Genomic DNA, 24117 nt, shown 5'->3' on the forward strand with positions numbered 1-24117 from the left:
GTCATTATGCGCCCTTGTCACGGTTCGGTTCCAAATACTCAATCACTCTCTGTCTATATTTGCTTTTGCTGTTTTCCTAATTATCTGACTGTGCCCCAAGTCAGTTTTGTCCCTTTCCAAATGCTTTATTTACACATTTACATCCCAAACCCAAGGACGTGAAAGCAAAAACTGCTAACATAAAAATAAAAGATGCAGTAACCCCTTTGGCCACTGGGGGGAGGGGAGGGGAGGGGGCAGCATAGACATCTCAAGATACTCAATACATTGTTGGTAGTCAACCATCTGGCCACAGCTAACCTAAATGTAAAGATGCAGTAACACCCTTGGCCACTGGGGGCAGGATAGGCATCTCAAGATGTTCATTACATCAGAGGTAGTCGACCATCTGGCCACAGCTAACCTAAATGTAAAGATGCAATAACACCCTTGGCCACTGGGGGCAGCATAGACATCTCAAGATGTTGATTACGTCGGAGGTAGTCAACCATTTGGCCACAGCTAGCATAAATATAAAAGATGCAGTAACACCTTTGGTCACTAGGGAGCAGTTTATACTTCTCAATATGTTCATTACTTTGGTGGTTGTCAACCATCTGGGCATGGCCCACCACCCATGTCATGGCCTTACCAAAAAAGCCAGGGAACTAGTAGAGATCCTAAAATATTCATTATATTGGTGGTAGTCAACCATCTGGCCACAGCTAACATAAATATAAAAGATGTAGTAACACCTTTGGTCACTAGGGAACAGCATACTCAATATATTCACTACTTTGGTGGTTGTCAACCATCTGGCAATGGCCCACTACCCATGTTGTGGCCTTACCAAAAAAGCCAAGGAACTAGATGATCTTCATCTGTGGGTAGGGCTTGTCCTAAGGTAAGTACCACCACTGACACCAATGATTTGGTCAGGGGAACATTCTCCCCTGGGGCTCACTATTTCACTGACACCATTCATTTGATACATTATCTTTTTCTGGGGATCGCTATGCTATTGGCACCAAATCATTAAATCGTGATCTATTCTTGCTTCATGGCCAGTATCCCACTGGCATCAGTGTTTTGGGAGACTAGTCCTACAGCATGGGTGTTCAACATGTGGCCCTCCAACTGTTGCAGAACTAAAAGTCCCATGAGGCATTGCATGACTGACAGGTACAAGCATTACTCCCAAAGGAAGAGGCACGATGGGACTTGTAGTTTTGTAATAGCTGGAGAGCCACAGGTTGAGCACCCATGTCCTAGAGGCTGCCCACTCACAGTAACTTGGGGGACTTGCTAGACCCCCAGATGAGTTAACTAAAGTTGGAAAGGATGGGAGCACCACACTAAATTGTATAGCCCTTTAAAATATTCTTATTTATTTTGCTGTTTTGCCTCCCGAAATGCATTTGAGGTTACATAATTATTACAAGTATTTTAAAGGACTATACTACATTTATTAGGGAATGAATGTGCATCAATGACTGAGGGGGGCGCTATTCTCTATTGAGGTGCCATTATCCTACAGATACAAAGAATTGAGGGGCTATTCACCCCTAGGGGCCACTATCCTTCTGAAACCAATGATTTGGGGGAGCTATTCTTACCTAGTGGCCACTATGCCACTGACACCACATAATTAAGGGGCTATTTTTCCTGGGTGCCACTATGCCACGACACCGCCTAAGGGGCTTTACTACCCTGGGGGCCACAATCCCATCTACTCACTTTTAAGTACACCATGTATTCCCCCATGTAATGCAGGGATGCACATGCGTGAAGACAGAGCTGGTAAGTCCCAACACTCAGTCTGCACATGTGCAGAAACTCCCCCTTCATGTGTGCAGATTTGAAGGCCAGGCAGAGCCCCTCAGCACATCTGCGCACACACCTGACTATAAGAGCCGGTTCACATTTGTGTGGCTGCGGCGTTCGCATGTAATGTCGGAGCGCACTGCTCCTTCATTACATCCGATCGGCTGTGCGGTGCGAGTTTAGCAAACACGCACAGGACCCTTTTCTGCAGCCGCATCAGGATCGGATCGCACAGCGGTTCACACTTGTGCGATCCGATCCTGTGCGAACTGCAAGATCGCACTGCGATATGCGATCAAACTGGGGGTGTCGTTAAGATTACATTGACACCCCCAGCGTATCGCATATGGTAGTGTGAACTGCCGGGGGTGCGTTTGCGATGCGGGAACAGGCTGCGGATTCGCAGGCTTCCCGCATCGCATAAGTGTGAACCGGGGCTCAAAGATAGTGGTGCCAGAGGGGGGCTAGGGCCAGCACTAAAGAGGACTGGAGATCCACTTTAAGTTGAGCTTGCCCCTGCCCCTACCCATATCTGTTTGTCCTTTAATGTAAATCTTGACTTTATTCACCAATAGGGTGACTCAGAGTAAAGGACGAAGAAGAACCAAGTCAAGTCAGAATTTGCATGTCGCTTCAGCTGCCTACGAGGCTACTGATCATACATGCATTTTTTTTCATTAGTTTGTTTTCAATTAGTTAAATTAAAAGCTCAGAGAATTTTGCATTAAAAATAAAGCCCACTCCCCACCTTCCAATAGCCGCTAAGAGCTTCTGACCCTGTGCACTACAACACTGCCCCATGTCTTTCTCTGTTCGGCACCTCTGGTATCTAGCATTTAAATAATCCTCTGTGTCACTGAACCCACTTCCTGGGAGCCCAAGCCATCATGGTCCCATCCCCTAGGAATGCATTATTGTATCACCCTGGGCTTACAGGAGAATGCTGATGTTGCAGCATTCAGGACCACTTACCACAGGGGGAGAAGACCAAGAGAAACATGACTGGCCAGAAGATGGCAGAAAAAAAAATGTGCAAACCTTATAACTTTAATGTGGACTACACATATTGTGCCACGGTTCGGAGACCAGTAGCTATAGCAGTAGAGAGGCTCCCACTGACCAGCAGAATAAGTACACTAGTAGGTCACCCTGGCGGATGACGCGGGCTCACCCGAGGCACAGAGTCTAAGCACTAATGGGTGTTCACAGGAGCTCCTGATGATGGGTTTGTCTGAGTGCTAGTACTAGATTGCCGTCCTCAGGATCGCCCCACCAGGAGGTGAGCAAGCCGGGGTCTAGTAGCAGAGATAGTAGGTAGGGATCAAGCAGAAGTATAGTCAGTAACAACTAGTTGCAGGTTGGGATTGAGCAGAAGTATGGTTGAGGAACAAGTCAAGGGTCGGTAACGGGTGGTAGTGAAGATACGGACAGCATCAGAAGAAACAAGAGCAAGATATTGGCTGGGGAAGAGCACAATAATTTGTCAAACAGGAAGTGCAAAGTAAGGGCTTAATTAGGAAGTTCATGGGAGGAGAAAAGAGTTCAAGGTTCACTAGACATGCAAAAATAGAAAAGAGCTGGGACTTTATAGGTGCTGAAACCTCCTCTCAGAATAATTATCTATACACAATCATGAGTTAAAAAGAATAATTTTTATTACAAAATTCATTAAAAGTGTGTCTAATGTTTAAGATAGACACCCCTTAAAAACACAGTAGATCATCACAACATATTGTTATGCCAAGGGACCCCCCCCCCCCCCAAAACAGTGATTCCTCCCAAGTAAGTGTATAATGGGACCTATATTAGATCTAGCATCCATATTGTATGTACACAGAACACATTAATGTCACATTAGGGAAAAACAACACAACCCAACACTTTTCGACTTGTCGGCTTCTTTAAGGGCTCAGATGGGGAGCGTTGAAATAGAGTTGCTGAAAAAGAAAGAAATATAGATACATGTAATATACATCCAAAATACACTATTAGTTACATTTTGCTTTGCCATGAGTTACCATGATTCACAATTTTACATACAGTACATGTAGTTATAATCACTTACAATGAGTGTAAAATGATCTTAGGAGTAGGGATGATCGAACGGTTCGGGTCCACCATCGGTTTGGCCCGAACATTGGGTGTTCGAGGTTCGGCCGAATTTAGAACTTTTTGCCCAAAAAGTTCGGAATTCGGCAACCAGAACCGCCCAGAATGCAATGCTTCAGGAAATGGGCTTTAAAAGCCCGTGATTGGACCAGAACCATTAGCAAAAGCCAATTGAGGGGGCAGGAGAATGCTAGGAATGTGATTGGAGTGACTAGGGGGTCCCTAGACCAATCATTAGTGAATACGCCCCCCAGTATATAAGATCGCCCCCGCCATATTCCCAGCATTGTTATACTGGACATGGAAGAGTGTGGAAGCAGTTCTGTTAATTTTACTTTAAAAGTGTCATTTAGCTATTTTTAGTGTGAGGAAAGGGATATCTAGTGTAGTTAGAGTGCTCCTTTACACTTAAGTTAGCTTCAAAAATTTAGTTTCTGTAGGGAAAGTGTTAAGTGTCAGGGGACCGTAGTGTAGTGTAGGGTTAACTGACAGTGACTGCTATGGCAGGGTGACAAAACCCTTCCATAGCAGGGTGACCACTATAGAGAAATGATCTTTTCTCTGTGTTGCTTCCGGACAGGCATGTGGCTTCTCACCAGCAAGCATTTTTTAATGCTGCAGGGGCTGCCACTGCCAGTGCTTTTTTGAGGACATGTTTGATGTCAGACATGACATCTGAACATGTGTATAGGGGGAATATATAGACATATATGTCTGAATATATACCCCTAGACATATATAGGTGTGATAGTAGCAGAAATAAATGCTTGCGCTAATGAAATCATTTACAGTAATATATTTCTGCTACTATCACACCTATATATGTCTAGGGGTATATATTCAGACATATATGCCTATATATACCCCCTATACACATGTTCAGATGTTTTGCCTGCCTCAAAAGAACCCCAAAAAATGCCAAAAAAACGCTAGCGTCAAAAAAAAAAAGATGCCCAGGTGTGTTTTTGCTGGCATTTTTGGGGGGTTTTGGAGGCAGGCAAAACATCAGAACTTGTGCACAGTACCACTATACACATGTTCAGATGTTTTGCCTGCCTCAAAAGAACCCCAAAAAATGCCAAAAAAACGCTAGCGTCAAAAAAAAAATGCCCAGGTGTGTTTTTGCTGGCATTTTTTGGGGGGTTTTGGAGGCAGGCAAAACATTAGAACTTGTGCACAGTACCACTATACACAAGTTCAGATGTTTTTCCTGACTGCAAAGAACCCAAAAAAATGCCTGCTATTAAACCGGCAAGGTGTTACAGCAGAGAAGCCATATTCCTGTGCTTAAAGTTTTCTAATACAAACGATCTTTTTTTTTATGGTTCTGGACATGCAACAGAGCTGAAACTTCACAGGTACACCTTTTAGACCCCCCAGACACAAAATCACACAAAAAAAAGTTCTTAAAAATTGTCATTTTTGATAAAAAAGCCAATTATTGAAAAATTTAAAAAAAAAAAAAAAAAGAGATTTTTTGATTTTTACTTTGGATTTAGTATCTGGGGGGTCTAAAAAGTGTACATGTGAAGTTTCAGCTCTGTAGCATGTCCAGAACCCCCCAAAAATTAGCATTTTCTTATAATTTTTATTAGAACAGGTATACGGCTTCTCTACGGCGCTTTTTCTTGCATTTATCGGGCATTTTTGAAGGCAGGCATGACTTTTTTTGGATTTAGTGTCTGGGGGGTCTAAAAAGTGTACCTGTGAAGTTTCAGCTCTGTAGCATGTCCAGAACCATAAAAAAGATAATTTTTCAGTAGAGCAGGGATGGTGGGACCCCTCTTTTACACTTATATGAGGTTTTTTTGGGGTTCTGGACATGCTACAGAGCTGAAACTTCACAGGTACACCTTTTAGACCTCCCAGACACAAAATCACACAAAAAAAGTTCTTAAAAATTGTCATTTTTGATAAAAAAGCCAATTATTGAAAAATTGAAAAAAAAAAAAAAAAGAGATTTTTTGATTTTTACTTTGGATTTAGTATCTGGGGGGTCTAAAAAGTGTACATGTGAAGTTTCAGCTCTGTAGCATGTCCAGAACCATAAAAAAAAAGATCATTTGTATTAGAAAACTTTAAGCACAGGAATATGGCTTCTCTGCTGTAACACCTTGCCGGTTTAATAGCAGGCATTTTTTTGGGTTCTTTGCAGTCAGGAAAAACATCTGAACTTGTGTATAGTAGTACTGTGCACAAGTTCTGATGTTTTGCCTGCCTCCAAAATTCCCCAAAAAATGCCAGCAAAAACACACCTGGGCATTTTTTCTTTTGACGCTATCGTTTTTTTTGGCATTTTTTGGGGTTCTTTTGAGGCAGGCAAAACATCTGAACATGTGTATAGGGTGTATATATAGGCATATATGTCTGAATATATACCCCTAGACATATATAGGTGTGATAGTAGCAGAAATATATTACTGTAAATGATTTCATTAGCGCAAGCATTTATTTCTGCTACTATCACACCTATATATGTCTAGGGGTATATATTCAGACATATATGTCTATATATCCCCCCTATACACATGTTCAGATGTTTTGCCTGCCTCAAAAGAACCCCAAAAAATGCCCAAAAAACGCTAGCGTCAAAAAAAAAAAATGCCCAGGTGTGTTTTTGCTGGCATTTTTTGGAGGGTTTTGGAGGCAGGCAAAACATCAGAACTTGTGCACAGTACCACTATACACAAGTTCAGATGTTTTTCCTGACTGCAAAGAACCCAAAAAAATGCCTTCTAATAAACCGGCAAGGTGTTACAGCAGAGAAGCCATATTCCTGTGCTTTTTTTTTCTGGTTCTGGACATGCTACAGAGCTGAAACTTCACATGTACACTTTTTAGACCCCCCAGATACTAAATCCAAAGTAAAAATCAAAAAATCTCTTTTTTTTTTTTTTTTTTTTTTAAATTTTTCAATAATTGGCTTTTTTATCAAAAATGACAATTTTTAAGAACTTTTTTTTGTGTGATTTTGTGTCTGGGGGGTCTAAAAGGTGTACCTGTGAAGTTTCAGCTCTGTAGCATGTCCAGAACCAGAAAAAAAGATCATATAGGTGTTAAAGTTAAAGGAGGCTCCCGAACCACATCCCTGTTCTACTGAAAAATTATCTTTTTTTTTTTCATGGTTCTGGACATTCTACAGAGCTGAAACTTCACATGCGCACCTTTTAGACCCCCCAGATACTAAATCCAAAGTAAAAATCAAAAAAATCTCTCTTTTTTTTTTTTTTTTAATTTTTCAATAATTGGCTTTTTTATCAAAAATGACAATTTTTAAGAACTTTTTTTTGTGTGATTAATAGTTAATGGGGCATGACCCAGAACCCTAGGCACTTTTTAGGGGCATTTATTGGGTTTTAGGGCTTAAAAATGGTGTTTTTTGATTACAGAAGTTCGGGTCCCATTGATTTCAATGGGGTTCTGAAATCCGGGCCGAACTTTCGTGAAGTTCGGGTGTTCTGGTCGAACCGAACTTTTCAAAAGTTCGATCATCCCTACTTAGGAGGGTCCAAAAAGGCGTTTCATGTTTCTCCCAATGCAGCCAAACACAAAGTAGGCATACGATGGTGCGCATCAGGTGGACACACAAGCCAAGGAGCCCCACCCGGGGGTCACAGACCCAGTCTACAGCATAGGAATTGGAGTCTCAGGCTTTCAAATCCAGATATAAAAGTGGAAGGCACCATTAGAAACGGACAGATTTCTAATGAGCTCCCATAACAAGGAGCAAAAGTAGCCACCATCATGTTCAAGGGAATTCATTCATATAGACATACCTAACTTGCTTATTAAAGGTGTATAAATAGGTCACAGTGCCACTATAGGTAGCTACTGTATATGCAAAGTGTCTTAATTTGGAATGACATAACTAGAAACAAGGGACGATTATCCAGGGAATCAGAGTGCTGTCCAGCATCTCAGTTGGCTCAGGAAGAAGAGCCACTGCCAGACGCAGCAGAGGTCATGGGTTCAGATCCTGGCCCTGACATATTACTTGCTGATCAATACTTATTTGATCACACTGATTGCTTCTCCCCATGGTGTATCAGATAGTGCGGTCAGCATTCTTGCTAAACCACGGCTGTAAGAAGACTAATGAGAGGACAGAGCTGGGATCATTGGAGCAGTACGGTGCTCTCAGTGTGCAGAGAGCTCAGAATGACAATGTAATAAGCAGATATAGCTACTTCCTTGTACTTATATAATTACAAACTATACAGAGAAACATTACTCTGCAGCAATATTGTGAATATAAGATTGCTAAAATTTTATTATAATTTGTTAGTTTTCGATATGTACTTTTTCCGAAGATTTATCGGGTATATATTCAATTTGGAAAGCAGATTGCTATAATTATCTGAAATCTGCCTTGTACTAAATTAGCACATGACAGCTGCGTGGTGCCATTGTTAGACTGCATACCTCAGCCTTTCCCAACCTTTTTAACATGTAAGAACCTTGCCAGTGTCAGGGAACCCCGGCTAATAATTACCATATCTATAGCTCACAGTGTATTAGTGTGAAGAGTAACCTGAGATATCACAAACATAAAGGAATAAGGAGTGTGGACTGCTTGGTGTATAAAGAAGCAGCTTGCTTTGGGGGCACCCAAGCAGGTGCACTCCCAACCCACAGCTGTCCATTCACACACAGAGCTGTGGCTTGGCCCCGCCCCCTCCATTTCCTGATTGGCTCACTGCCTGTGATTGATAGTAGCAGGAGCCAATGGATAGGATCAGGAATGTGAGTCCAGAGAGGCAAGGCTCTTGTGGACATCACTGGATTGCTCAAGTAAGTATGGGGGGGGGGGGGGGGGGTTGCTGCACATAGGTTTTTTTTTAGCTTCATGCAAAGAATGCATTAGTATGAAAAAAACCTTCTGCCTTTACAACCACTTTATTGACTGTGTTTCTACCAGGGGTGTAACTACAGGGGTTGCAATTGCAGCCGGGCCCCATGCTCCAGGGGCCTGTGTGGCTCCCCTGTACACCTGGATAGGCAGGGGGGGGCAGCATGTAGAGAAATCACTGTCCTCCTTTTTCCTCCTGTAGCTGCAGGAGGAAAATGGAGGAGATTGGTTCCTCTGTATGTTGCCCCCGCCACTCCTCCTATCCAGTTCACTTGTGTTCTGATGTCTCTTGGCCCCTGTGTGCTCCCCTGGTTCAACCACCCCCACTGTGCTTCCCCCAACACTGTGCTCCCTTCCCTCTCCTACCGGCTGCTGCAGGGGATGTGTCACAATAGAGAACCAGGAAGGGGTCGGTAAATATGTGATTTACCAGCTCCTTCCTTTTCTGAATGGACAGAGTCATAGTCAGTGACATTGTGAAAAAAATAAAAATAAAATGATAAAAAATAATACAATTAAAATACCAAAAAAATAAAAACTACTGACACCAGTGGGTGAACTTCCAGGATCGCAAAGGTCACAATTGCGACCGGGCCCACTGCAGAACTTGTGAAAGGGTCCCGCAACAAGAGTAAAGGGCCCCAGGATCAGTGGGAAGAACCCCTAGGCTTGAAGGGAAGGGCCCCGGCCAGGGGGCCCTTCATGGCTTCTTGCACTGGGGCCCTGAAGGTTCTAGTTATGCCTCTGGTTTGAACCTACATGAGAAACTGATGATCATTAGACCCTGCTTGGTATAATTGGTTAATCATACACCTGACTCTAAATGCCTGTACACTTGATAGAAAATCGGAAGTAACATTTCGTACGATGAACGATCTGCCGATTTTCTGATCTTTAGTATGGTACTATACAAGTCAGATTTCTGGCATCCCCTGCAACAAAAATGTCATTTTTGGTGAGATACTCCCAATAGGAACACGTCTAAAGGGATGCAGGCCCAGCAGCTTTCCTCATTAGAGCCCTGCAGCTGTCACAGCTGATAGATAATTATGAAACTACTCCCATTAGACCCACTCAGCACAAAGGAACAAACAATGATTTCTTCAGAATAACAAAAGGTAGGAATCTGCAACAAAGTTTGTTATAATCCCTGCAATGTACAGAGATCACCCAGAGGGGAATGTTTTTTTTCTCAACAAAAGTGGAGTTACGCTTTAAGTCATTTTTTTTTTTTTTTACATCGGACGCAAACTGAACCTGCTCCTTCCCCAAAATTCCCAAATCAGATCTTCTCGGAGCTGAGGTTGCGATTTTCAGACACAGAACCTCTATACATGCTTCAATATTGGTTTTATTCTGATTTTACAAAGCCGCGGCATAAAAACCTTCTTTTGCAAATTCAACATAAATATGACTTTTCTGCAGGCAAACATCAAACTCTCTCCGAGGCCCGTATACATATTTAATTATCGGAGGAATAATACGCACAGCGGATGGCGTTCTGTGCCTAGGCGGGCGTAGCAGCTGCGGAGTGCGGTACGGTACAATACCATCCCTGGTTCATATTGTTCCTGTAAATTAGCCCTTTACAAGCTGATGTGTGGGTGATCGGTAGAAATGAAATCGCAAAAATTTAGTAAAAGGAAAAAAAAAAAATGAAGATCAATTACAGGAAAATGTATCATTTAATTGGAAGCGGCAGAAACATACAATTACGACCGCTTGGGTAGAGAGGAAATAAAAAAGGAACGCTGTGTTTCAAGAGCCGTAAAAGTACCTAACTGGATAATGTGTGTGTATTGTAGTCTGGCGGGAATGTCGCGCCGCTCTTTAATATGTAATTATATCATTATAGCAGTTAGGCCGCGGTGGCTCAGGATGGTGGTCCTAAAATAACGGACCGTGGAAGAAAATGGTAGTGAAGAAGGATCACGGTGATCAATTCACAAGGTCTGTCCAAGGACGTTGTTTGACCCACTAACCAACAAAACCGTTTACACCATTTCTGTTACTTTAAATATGTTTCATCTTTGTAACACCTGAGCTGCACAAATATTGAGGGACCATTTACAGGTGCATCTCATAAAATTAGAATATCATCAAAAAGTTATTTTTTTTTTCAGTAATTCAATTCAAAAAGTGAAACTCATATGTTTTATATACAAACCCGATTCCAAAAAAGTTGGGACACTGTACAAATTGTGAATAAAACCAGAATGCAATGATGTGGAAATTTCAAATTTCAATATTTTATTCAGAATACAACATAGATGACATATCAAATGTTTAAACTGAGAAAATGTATAATTTTAAGGGGAAAATAAGTTGATTTTAAATTTTATGGCATCAACACATCTCAGAAAAGTTGGGACAAGGCCATGTTTACCACTGTGTGGCCTCCCCTCTTCATTTTATAACAGTCTGCAAACGTCTGGGGACTGAGGAGACAAGTTGCTGAAGTTTAGGAATAGGAATGTTGTCCCATTCTTGTCTAATAAAGGCTTCTAGTTGCTCAACTGTCTTAGGTCTTCTTTGTCCCATCTTCCTCTTTATGATGCGCCAAATGTTTTCTATGGGTGAAAGATCTGGACTGCAGGCTGGCCATTTCAGTACCCGGATCCTTCTTCTACGCAGCCATGATGTTGTAATTGATGCAGATTGTGGTCTGGCATTGTCATGTTGGAAAATGCAAGGTCTTCCCTGAAAGAGACGACGCCTGGATGGGAGCGTATGTTGTTCTAGAACTTGGATAAACCTTTCAGCATTGATGGTGCCTTTCCAGATGTGTAAGCTGCCCATGCCACACGCACTCATGCAACCCCCATACCATCAGAGATGCAGGCTTCTGAACTGAGCGCTGATAACAACTTGGGTTGTCCTTGTCCTCTTTAGTCCGGATGACATGGCGTCTGAGTTTTCCACAAAGAACTTCAAATTTTGATTCGTCTGACCACAGAACAGTTTTCCACTTTGCCACAGACCATTTTAAATGAGCCTTGGCCCAGAGAAAACACCTGCGCTTCTGGATCATGTTTAGATATGGCTTCTTTTTTGGCCTATAGAGATTTAGCCGTCAACGGCGAATGGCACGGTGGATTGTGTTCACCGACAATGTTTTCTGGAAGTATTCCTGAGCCCATGTTGTGATTTCCATTACAGTATCATTCCTGTATGTGATGCAGTGCCGTCTAAGGGCCCAAAGATCACCGCCATCCAGTATTGTTTTCCGGCCTTGACCCTTATGCACAGAGATTGTTCCAGATTCTCTGAATCTTTGGATGATATTATGCACTGTCAGGGCCGCTGATAGGGCAGTACAACCAGCCCTGCTGTACCGGGCCCGGGCTCCATGAGCTCCACTAGGGGCCCGGGCAGCTTTAAAGTTAACTTCTGCCTAAATAAATAGAAATCCTTTAAATTCCATCCCCCACTTTAATTTCATTACAGGGTGTATAAATATATTTTCCTGGGCCCCATGAGGTCAACAGAGGGGCCCAGGAGGTGATAGCAGAGGAGGGACTTTATTTCCATTTTCGGGGCGTAGGCACACTAACCTTGTGCATTGTGAATATGCTGCACTGAATGAATATGTAGTTCCGGCCGCCCACTGCATACTATGTCTTTCCTGGCGGAGTGATTCGTTTGTGCATGCTGTGGAATGAGGAAGTGACTGATGAGAGATGGATGAGAGGGCTCAGCAGTGCACAGACCAGCAGCACACAGTGACACTGACAGACTTCTATGGAAGGAAGGTACAGCTTCCAGACTCCCTGACTGTGTGCTTATAATCATATTCATTATGATGATCACAGCACAGCATGTACTTTATGGCTCTGGCTCTGTGTTATATGGCTTTTGGTGCTGACTTTGCTAACTTATGGCCATACTGATTGTAACACAGTGCAGCCTTAACAAAGTCAGCACCCAGCAGCCATGTGACACAGAGCCATAAAGTACATGCTGTGCTGTGATCATCATAATGAATATGATTATAAGCATGAGTTGCTAGTTCACTCTTGTGTTTGGAAGGGGAAAGGGGGGAGTAAGAACATGCAGCTGAGCCATGTTTTTACCTCCCACTACCACCGCTCCCCTTAAATAGCCTTTCAACCAAGCTTTTCAATTAGGTCTGGCTGTCAGCTTTACATGCGGATCTGATTGAATGTTCCATGTAGGTCTATGGGGGTTTGGATGTAAATGGACTTGTGTCCATACACCCTCCTTCCTCCGGGTCTGCAGACCTAAATGTTATAGATCACAGCTAGCATGATGTAAAAATGGATATGAGTTCATTTACATCTGGCCACCCATAGAGACATTACAAGTCATTCATAGACAGGGCTATTGATTGGCATGATTTTGGGGCCCGACCCCATTGTGGATCAGTTTGGGGCTAGGCACTTCAAGGTCCTATGGATCCCGGGTTCTGACTTGCAAGAGGTTCAGGACTTCCTGATGCTATGGTCCTCAACAGACATTACCCCATTAGAAAAACACTTGAGGGTTCTCAGTGCAGGACCACTGATAAGCCAGTACATGAGCTTAGCAGGGAGGGCCCGGGCAGCCTCACAGACAAAATGCACCCCCCGCTCATTCCACTCCTTCTAGCTTAGGGGGTGTTATATACTACATGCAATTCCAGTTCCCCTTTCTGATTATGGGATGGTGGAGGCGGAGCAGTTGAGGGACTTTTTTTTTTCAATTTTGGGCGCATGTGCATTCCCGCACCTGCTCCACATGTTGCTGGCTGCTGTGCTAAAGTCCCGGATGCCTGCCACTGTGGCTGCCCATTGCCTACCCTGGCGGAGTGATCTTCCTCCGCTCAGGTCCCCACTCAGCAGCCGAGATCAAGAGGCTTATGTGAGGCGGGTGGCAGCAGCAGTGGCAAGGAGAGACAGCTTACAGTGAGCAGAGGGAGCCACACTATATCGTGGATGGAGCACATATAAGCTGCAGGTTTAGTAAGTTTCCTAAGTAAATTATTAACTTTTTTTCCCCCACAGGTTTTTTATTTTTAATTGTACTGCAGCATGGAGAAGGGGCCCTAAATAAATAAGCATACTTTGCTTTGTAATATAAGACCCACCTAAATTAGTTTTGCTAATTTTAGCTAAAATTGCAGAATGTATTGAAGCCACTGCATCATGTGCCAGTAAAGCAGCTAGCATTTTCAAAAGCAATGGTCAGCAATGGCTGATTACAAATTTTTATAATCACTGTATTTCTTTAAGAGACCCTGTCATGTAACAAAATACCCATGTGATAAGGTTCTGATGGCAGTAACAATTTTCCAAACGTAAAAGAGCAGTGCATGTTGTGAGCCTATATATATCCATCTTCTGCTAGTTATACTGACTTTGCTGTATGCTTTGTACACAGATCAGTGATCTGGCTATTTAGTCTCACTGCAAAGCAAGGAGAAAAAACAGACTGTTCTGTTAGTAAAAGCAGCACATATAAGGCAGGGTCTGGGGCGGGACCAGGGGCGGAGTTGAGGGTGGGGCTAAAGGGGGCCCCGTCAGGTAGGCTGTACGGGGCCCCATGATTTCTATCAGCGGCCCTGTGCACTGTAGATGATGATAACTCCAAACTCTTTCAAATTTTTCTCTGAGAAACTCCTTTCTGATATTGCTCCACTATTTTTCGCTGCAGCATTGGGAGAATAGGTGATCCTTTGCCCATCCTGACTTCTGAGAGACACTGCCACTCTGAGAGGCTCTTTTTATACCCAATCATGTTGCCAATTGACTGAATAAGTTGCAAATTGGTCCTCCAGCTGTTCCTTATATGTACATTCAACTTTTTTGGCCTCTTATTGCTACCTGTCCCAACTTTTTTGGAATGTGTAGCTCTCATGAAATCCAAAATTAGCCAATATTTGGTATGACATTTCAAAATGTCTCACTTTTAACACCTGATATGTTATATTATATTGTGAATAAAATATAAGATTATGAGATTTGTAAATTAGTCCATTCCTTTTTTACTCACAATTTGTACAGTGTCCCAACTTTTTTGGATTTGGGTTTGTAGATGCGTTACACACAGAGTGATATATTTCAAGCATTTCTTTCTTTTACTTTTTATGATTATGGCTTATAGGTAATAAAAACCCAAAATCTTGTTTCTCAGAAAATTAAAATTTTATAGAAGATCAATAAAAAAAAAGGATTTTTGAAAAAAATGTTGGCTTAGTGAAAAGTCTTTCCAAGTACAGTATAGCATACACTCAATACTTGGTCGGGGCTCCTTTTTCATGAATTACTGCATCAATGCGGCATGGTATGGGGGCGATCAGCCTGTGGCACTGCTGAGGTGTTATGGAAGCCCAGGTTGCTTTGATAGCGGCCTTCAGCTAATCTAGATTGTTGGATCTGGTGTCTCTCCTCATCATGGACCAGGGGAGGACTGGGGCAGGTGGGCAATTGCCCCCCGGGCCATTCTGATGCTCCGTAAAAAGGCTGCACCGGTTCTGCCACAGACATGCCTAAAGGATTCCTGGTGAAGAGAAGTAAAAAGTCACTGCTGACCTACTGAATGTGGGATGAAGACAAGGACAGAGCACAGACCCCCCCCCTCCCCCGAACATTGATGGTGTAAACCACGTGTCAAACACAAGACCCGTGGGCCGAATGCGGCCGTCCAGGCCAGTTAATGTTGCCCTTGTACCTCTCCTGCAGCTACCCCCTCATCTCTGTCTCCGCCTTGTTTCAGCAGATGGCAGCAGAGAGGAGGACAGAACTCTTCACACAGATTCTGTGCCTCTCTGTGCAGCTGTAGCACCACCCTGTCTCTGCCTCCCCTGGTCCTAGAATTCAGAAAATTCAAGCCCTCCTCTAGTCCTCCTCCATACCCTGCACTTTCTGCTTTCAAGCTCCTTCCCCAGCTTCTTCCAGGCAGCAGCACAAGGTAAAGGGAGTGCACTGTGATGAAATGGAGGATGACTCCTGATAGTGGGGGGTGGGGGGCTCTTGACACCTGAGGTAAAGGGGGGGGGGTGCTCTGGACATCTAGTCTTACAGATACAACCGGCCCTTTGAGGGCAAACATAATGCTGATGCGGCCCGCAATGAAATTCAGTTTAGCACCCCTGGTGTAAACTGTGTCTGAGCAGAGGCCAGTTCCATGCCCCATTGGATACGATCCTCCCCCAGGCAGCCCCGACTGAGCTGTCTCAGCTCCCCCTAACTGCCCCCCCTGCTTAACATGTCGGGAACCTGGATTTGGCCGGTGAGTAGAGAGTACCTGGAGCAAAGCTTCAGCCTGGAATGGGGTCAGGAGGAGTCCAAGAAGAGGGAGAGTGGGAGGGGGGCTGAGTCACTGCACCATGGGCCTCGGGATTGTACTTGCCCACTGGGCCGCAAGTTGCCAGTCAGCCCCTGTCATAGACTGTGGAAAACTTTGCATTTCATTTGGAAGTCAAGGTCCCAAAGTCTGGAGGAAGACTGGAGAATCACAGAATCCAAGTTGCAGTGTGAAGTTTCCAAAGTCAGTGATATATTGCAAACATTTCTTTCTTTTAATTTTGATGATTATGGCTTACAGCCAGTGACACCCCAAAATTCTGTATCTCAGAAAATTAGAATATTACATAAGACCAATAAAAAAAGGGATCTTTAATACAGAAATGTTGGCTTAGTGAAAAGTCTGCCCATGTACAGTATAGGATGCACTCAATACTTGGTCGGGGCTCCTTTTGCATGAATTACTGCATCAATGCGGCGTGGCATGGAGGCGATCAGCCTGTGGCACTGCTGAGGTGTTATGGAAACCCAGGTGGCTTTGATAGCGGCCTTCAGCTCATCTGCATTATTGGGTCTGGTGTCTCTCATCTTCCTCTTGACAATCCCCCACAGATTCTCTGGGATTTAGGTCAGGTGAGTTTGCTGGCCAATTAAGCAGAGTGATACCATGATCATGTGACCAGGTATTGGTAGTTTTGGCAGTGTGGGCGGTGCCAAGTCCTGCTGGAAATTGAAATCAGCATCTCCATAAAGCTGGTCAGCAGAGGGAAGCATGAAGTGCTCTAGAATTTCCTGCTAGAGGGCTGTGCTGACTTTGGAATTGATAAAACACAGTGGACCAACACCAGCAGATGACACGGCTCCCCAAATCATCATTGACTGTGGATAATGTTTCATTTAATTTGGAAATCAAGGTCCCAGAGTCTGGAGGAAGAGCGGAGAGACACAGAATCCAAGTTGCATGAGGTCCAGTGTGAAGTTTCCACAGTCAGTGATGATTTGGGGAGCCGTGTCATCTGCTGGTGTTGGTCCACTGTGTTTTATCAATTCCAAAGTCAGCAGGAAATTCTAGAGCTCTTCATGCTTCCCTCTGCTGATCAGCTTTATGGAGATGCTGATTTCATTTTCCAGCAGGACTTGGCACCGCCCACACTGCCAAAACTACCAATACCTGGTCACATGATCATGGTATCACTGTGCTTGATTGGCCAGAAAACTCGCCTTACCTACAGTAAACCCCAAAGAGAATCTGTGGGATATTGTCAAGAGGAAGATGAGAGACACCAGACCCAACAATGCAGATGAGATGAAGGCCGCTATCAAAGCAACCTGGGCTTCCATAACACCTCAGCAGTGCCACAGGCTGATCGCCTCCATGCCATGCTGCATTGATGCAGTAATTCATGCAAAAGGAGCCCCGACCAATCATTGAGTGCATCCTATACTGTACATGGACAGACTTTTCACTAAGCCAACATTTCTGTATTAAAAATCCTTTTTTTGATTGGTCTTATGTAATATTCTAATTTTCTGAGATACTAAGTTTTGGGTTGTCACTAGCTGTAAGCCATAATCACAATGAAAATAAAGAAATGATTGAAATCTATCACTATGTGTGTAATGCATCTATATAAAATATATGAGTTTCACTTTTTGAATTGAATTACTGAAATAAATAAACTTTTTGATGACATTCTAATTTTATGAGATGCACCTGTATGTGCTTAAAGTCCGTGACATACTGGTACCGGGCACAGCCAGGCAATTAACATTTTCAGAGAAGGTCAGCAATGGCCCCTTCCACTGACAGGTGCACTTGGAAGTGAAAAGTTGCCTGTCAGAATACTCCTTAACTCCATTTCCTTGTGGTGGACGGTTTGTTCTCCCTGGTGTTGGGATGAAGCATGTAATTCCAAGGTTAATGAATTAGCAAGACTGTACGACAATTCAGGTGACGGGCGTGATGGGCATTTGTGGTTTGCCAGGAAGACGGAATTTTATAATTACATGTGACAGGTGTCCAGACCCCCTAGAGTGACACCAATCAGGAATATAATTATATGTGGCATGAAAACAGCTGATTGGGTGTTTGTATTATCCTCTGTTAGACAATCTGCTTCTTAAAGCCTTCTGTTACCTAATTGGATACATGTGAGAATCACTTCCAGCGATACTTTGTTACTGAAGTATTGTACAAAAACTTTATATTATACTGCCTTAACCACTTACCTACCGGGCACTTTCACCCCCTTCCATGCCCAGGCCAATTTTTTCAGCTTTCAGCCGTGCCACATTTTGAATTAAAATTGCGCGGTCATGCAACACTGTACCCATATGACAGTTTTATCATTTTTTTGCATTTTTCACACACATAGAGCTTTCTGTTGGTGGTATTTAACCACTTAAGCCCCGGAAGATTTTACCCCCTTCCTGACCAGGCCCTATTTTGCGATTCGGCACTGCGTTACTTTAACAGACAATTGCGCGGTTGTGCGACGCTGCACCTAAACGAATTTGACGTCCTTTTTTTCCCACAAACAGAGCTTTCTTTTGGTGATCACCTGTGCGATTTTTTTGATCATGCGCTATAAACAAAAAAAGAGCGACAATTTTGCAAAAATAACAATATTTTTCACATTTTTTATATGAAATTCCCCCCCAAAAAAATGTAAAAATCTAAATTTAACATTTTTGGGCAATTTGTTTTCTGCTACATATGTTTGGTAAAAAAAAACCCAATAAGCGTATTTTGATTGGTTTGCGCAAAAGTTATTGCGTTTACTAACTAAGGGAAAGATTTTTGTCATTTTTGTTGTTTTTTTTATTTTAAGGAGTAATGGCGGCGATCTGCGATTTTTTTTTTTGCGGGACTGCGACATTGCGGCGGACAGATGGGACCCTTGACTGACATTTTTGACACTTTTGGGGGTACCAATGACATTACTGCAGTAATCAGTGCTATACATATGCACTGTTACTGTAAAAATGACACTGGCAGGGAAGGGGTTAACTTTCTTGGTGATCAAGGGGTTAAGTGTGTCCCTAGGGGCGTGATTCTAACTGTCAGGGGGGCGTGGCTTGTTAGATCATCACAGAGACATACAATCCTACATAGCAGAATCGCATAGCCTCTGTGATGATCTAAGGGAGAATGACAGACGGTTGTGTTTACATCAGCCGTCTGTCTTTCTCCCTCTCCTGCGGGAGATCGCGAGTGGCTGGCGGCCGTCGGAGCCGCCGGTCACATGCGCTGGCTAGGCAGGGCGCGTGCTCGCCCCCTACAGGCTCTTTGGCAAGCGACTTAGTACTACATCACTTTGCCTGTAAGCAGCTGCGTGCCGCAGTAAATATACAGGAGGAGGTCGGCAAGTGGTTAAAGTGGAGTTCCGGCCCTGGGGGGTGAAATTTAGCTAAAAATACCCCCGGGACAGTCAGGGCTAGTGCATTCCACAATGGATAGCCTCTGATCTGTCCCGGGTTGGACTTACCTTTTAGAAGAATTTTTTTTTTAAATTGTCGCTCTTTTTTTGTTTATAGCGCAAAAAATAAAAATCGCACAGGTGATCAAATACCACCAAAAGAAAGCTCTGTTTGTGGGGGAAAAAGGACATCAATTTAATGGTTACAGCGTGGCACGACTGTCAGTTAAAATCACGCAATGCAAAACAGGGCCTGGTCTTTGAGCAGCCAAATCTTCTGGGGCTGAAGTGGTTAACCAATGTGCACTGATGAAGCTGCACTGATGGGCACTGATTAAAGCGGTAGTATCCCCGTACAGCAAAAAAAAAAAACCCTGCAAGACAATGGCATAATGTGCTAGTATGCAGACTTCATGGCAACTGTCTACAATAGTCTATGAGGCAAAACTCATACAATGTTCTATCATTCTGATACAGTGGAATTAATGTATAAGGTTACGTTCACATGTTAGCGTAGCAGACCGCAGGCAGAATCACCGCGATTCTGCCCGCAATCCGGAAATCATTGCAAATCGCGGGACGCCTGTGCGTTGCCGTTGATTTGCAATGGCACCCCAAACGCTTTGCGATGTTGCCGTGATTTCCGCCCTGACAAATCGCGGAAATCTTGTACCTTTTTTGGGCATCATGCGACCCGCGATTTTATTTGCGTGATGTTACCGCGATTCGGCAGGCGGAAATCGCGGCAACATCGCACAGGTCCAAGCAAGGTCCATAAAAACATGGATGAGCGAGTTTGGGGTGGAGGAACTTGACTGGCCTGCACAGAGTCCTGACCTCAACCCGATAGATCACCTTTGGGATGAATTACAGTGGAGATTGTGAGCCAGGCCTTCACGTCCAACATCAGTGCCTGACCTCACAAATGCGCTTCTGGAAGAATGGTCAAATATTCCCATAGACACACTCCTAAACCTTGTGGACAGCCTTCCCAGAAGAGTTGAAGCTGTTATAGCTGCAAAGGGTGGGCCAACTCAATATTGAACCCTACGGACTAAGACTGGGATGCCATTAAAGTTCATGTGCGTGTAAAGGCAAGCGTCCCAATACTTTTGGTAATACAGTGTATGTCTATGGGCGGCTGTACGCAGCTTACATAGTTACATAGTTAGTGAGGTTGAAAAAAGACATCAGTCCATCCAGTTCAACCTATGATGTGTGTGTGTTTGCTTTTAGCCGTACATTGTATAACCCTGTATGTTGTGGTCTTTAAGGTGTCCATCTAATAGTTTTTTGAAACTATCAATGCTCCCTGCTGATACGACTGCTTGTGGAAGAGAATTCCACATCCTTACCGCTCTTACAGTGAAGAACCCCTTACGCACTTTAAGGTTAAACCGCCTTTCCTCTAGTTTTAGTGAGTGGCCACGTGTCTTATTGTATTCCCTTACTCTGAATAGTTTGTTCCTTATGCTCGGGTCGCCAGTACAGTATTTGTACATTGATATTATATCCCCCCTCAATCGTCTCTTCTCCAGAGAGAATAGGTTCAGTGCTTGTAGTCTTTCCTCATAGCTGATGTCCTCCATTCCCCTAATTATTTTTGTTGCCCTTCTCTGGACTTTCTCCAGTTCCAGCACATCCTTCCTGAGGACCGGTGCCCAGAACTGGACAGCATACTCCGGATGTGGCCGGACCAGAGTCTTGTAGAGCGGGAGAATAATCTCTTTATTTCTGGAGTGAATCCCCTTTTTTATACATCCCAGTATTCTGTTGGCTTTGCTTGCTGCGGCCTGGCATTGCATGCCACTGCCAAGCCTGTTGTCTACCAGTACCCCTAAGTCCTTTTCCATCCTAGACTCACCCAGAGGTTCCCCCCTAGTGAGTAGCTTGCTTTCTAGTTTCTGGCCCCCAAGTGCATTACTTTACATTTTTCAACATTAAATCTCATCTGCCATGTAGTTGCCCACTCCGTTATTTTGTTCAGGTCCGCTTGCAAGGTTTCCACATCCTGCATGGACATCCTGGGCACCAAAAATTGCACAGGCCTTCTCATGCTGTATGGACTACATGCCCATGTACACAAAGCAGGTGGCTATTGTTTTGCCTCCCCCCAAAACGTATCGGCTTGCCGACCTTTGCTTTTTCCCTGATTCTGGAATAAAACTGTATCCAGAAACATTTTGGTGTCGTGCCACAATTTTGATTTTCTTTAAACACAGACATCAGGCTCTTCTACTAGTTATAAACTGGTAGCAGATTTACTGCAAATGGTGAACTTGGAAGGCCAAGATATTATAAGCAGATTATAAACAATATGGATTTTACAGCCAGACACTGGAGTCAGTCTGGGGGGGGGGCGCCGCCAGTAATGTCACATGCTGAGATCATGGAGGGACCTGTGTGCTGGGGAATAGGGCGTGGGGCCCGCAGTTCATATTTAATGCCTTATCAAATCATAGAGGAGCCGGACTTTGCCGGCGATAAAGATCATCTTCATTCAGTCTCTTAAATGATTGCACACTTCAAAATTTAACCGATTCCCGACCGCCCGCCGCAGTTTTACTGTGGCAGGCTGGCTCTCCTGTGCGAACCTACATAGCTCTACGTCGGTTGCATGCGTGGTTCTGGGGGGCAAGCGAGCCCGCCCCCACTAGGCAGTGGGGATGCCGATCCACGGGGCAGGTGGCTCTTATTGCCGCCGGGCGCCCGTGATCGCTCCCCGCTGAGAGAGAAGAACAGTCAGCTGTTGTAAACACATCCGACCGTTCTTCTCCCTGGAATGATCACAGAGCTCCTGTGATCCTTTTATAGCTATATGTGATCCTTATATACAGTGGGTACGGAAAGTATTCAGACCCCCTTAAATTTTTCACTCTTTGTTATATTGCAGCCATTTGCTAAAATCATTTAAGTTCATTCTTCTTCCTCATGAATGTACACATAGCACCCCATACTGACAGAAAAACACAGAATTGTTGACATTGTTGCAGATTTATTAAAAAAGAAAAACTGAAATATCACATGGTCCTAAGTATTCAGACCCTTTGCTCAGTATTTAGTAGAAGCCCCCTTTTGATCTAATACAGCCAGGAGTCTTTTTGGGAAAGATGCAACAAGTCTTTCACACCTGGATTTGGGGATCCTCTGCCATTCCTCCTTGCAGATCCTCTCCAGTTCTGTCAGGTTGGATGGTAAACGTTGGTGGACAGCCATTTTTAGGTCTCTCCAGAGATGCTCAATTGGGTTTAAGTCAGGGCTCTGGCTGGGCCATTCAAGAACAGTCACGGAGTTGTTGTGAAGCCACTCCTTCGTTATTTTAGCTGTGTGCTTAGGGTCATTGTCTTGTTGGAAGGTAAACCTTCGGCCCAGTCTGAGGTCCAGAGCACTCTGGAGAAGGTTTTTGTCCAGGATATCCCTGTACTTGGCCGCATTCATCTTTCCCTCGATTGCAACCAGTCGTCCTGTCCCTGCAGCTGAAAAACACCCCCACAGCATGATGCTGCCACCACCATGCTTCACTGTTGGGACTGTATTGGACAGGTGATCAGCAGTGCCTGGTTTTCTCCACACATACCGCTTAGAATTAAGGCCAAAAAGTTCTATTTTGGTCTCATCAGACCAGAGAATCTTATTTCTCACCATCTTGGAGTCCTTCAGGTGTTTTTTAGCAAACTCCATGCGGGCTTTCATGTGTCTTACACTGAGGAGAGGCTTCCGTCGGGCCACTCTGCCATAAAGCCCCGACTGGTGGAGGGCTGCAGTGATGGTTGACTTTCTACAACTTTCTCCCATCTCCTGACTGCATCTCTGGAGCTCAGCCACAGTGATCTTTGGGTTCTTCTTTACCTCTCTCACCAAGGCTCTTCTCCCCCGATAGCTCAGTTTGGCCGGACGGCCAGCTCTAGGAAGGGTTCTGGTCGTCCCAAACGTCTTCCATTTGAGGATTATGGAGGCCACTGTGCTCTTAGGAACCTTAAGTGCAGCAGAAATCTTTTTGTAACCTTGGCCAGATCTGTGCCTTGCCACAATTCTGTCTCTGAGCTCTTCAGGCAGTTCCTTTGACCTCATGATTCTCATTTGCTCTGACATGCATTGTGATCTGGAAGGTCTTATATAGACAGGTGTGTGGCTTTCCTAATCAAGTCCAATCAGTATAATCAAACACAGCTGGACTCAAATGAAGGTGTAGAACCATCTCAAGGATGATCAGAAGAAATGGAAAGCACCTGAGTTAAATATATGAGTGTCACAGCAAAGGGTCTGAATACTTAGGACCATGTGATATTTCAGTTTTTCTTTTTTAATAAATCTGCAACAATGTCAACAATTCTGTGTTTTTCTGTCAGTATGGGGTGCTATGTGTACATTCATGAGGAAGAAGAATGAACTTAAATGATTTTAGCAAATGGCTGCAATATAACAAAGAGTGAAAAATTTAAGGGGGTCTGAATACTTTCCGTACCCACTGTATATATATATACAGGTCTCTATGGTCATTTCACAAGTCCTTACCCCCATACAGTTAGAAAACACTCCCTAGGCTCACACTTAACCCTTTGATCGCCCCCTGGTGTTAACCCCTTCCATGCCAGTGTCATTATTACAGTAACAGTGCATATTGTTAGCACTGATTACTGTAGTAATGTCACTGGTCCCCCCAAAGTGTCAAAAATGTCAGTTAGGGGTCCGA

The sequence above is a fragment of the Pelophylax lessonae genome (genome assembly GCF_965119305.1).
Source record: "Pelophylax lessonae genome assembly, chromosome: 8".
NCBI classification, from domain to species: domain Eukaryota; kingdom Metazoa; phylum Chordata; class Amphibia; order Anura; family Ranidae; genus Pelophylax; species Pelophylax lessonae.